Source organism: Chrysochloris asiatica, unplaced genomic scaffold, assembly GCF_000296735.1.
Source record: "Chrysochloris asiatica unplaced genomic scaffold, ChrAsi1.0 scaffold00134, whole genome shotgun sequence".
Lineage (NCBI taxonomy): Eukaryota > Metazoa > Chordata > Mammalia > Afrosoricida > Chrysochloridae > Chrysochloris > Chrysochloris asiatica.
Window position 1 is genome coordinate 4,145,497 of NW_006408652.1, and position 475 is coordinate 4,145,971.

Genomic DNA, 475 nt, shown 5'->3' on the forward strand with positions numbered 1-475 from the left:
CAGAAACCTTATATAGGGTCTCTATGAGTGGGAACTGATTCGAAGACATTTAACAACAACAACAAAAACTAAAAATTCACAAACAACAGAACATAAACTACTGGAGCCTCCTAAATATTAAGCAATTTTATGCATCAAGTAGTCCTGGTGTGGCACACTGGATGAATGTGCTGGACTGTAAAGTCGTTTGAACCACAAGGTCATCTATTCAAGCTCACCAGCTGCTCCTTGGAAATGCTATACAAGGTTGCTACGGGTCAGAACTGACTCAATGGCACTTAACAACAACATGTCAGATATGCTTGAAAGGAAGCAGATTCCTAAGTGCATCCTAGACTTACTGCAGTTTGAGATACAGGATCTGTAGTTTTGAAGCTTCTCAGGCTAAATTGTGAGCTCCTGGATGGTAGGCGCACGTGAGATTCTACTCAGTTTCCTTTTGTCTGTGGCAGAGTGCCTGGCCGACTTAGGAAGT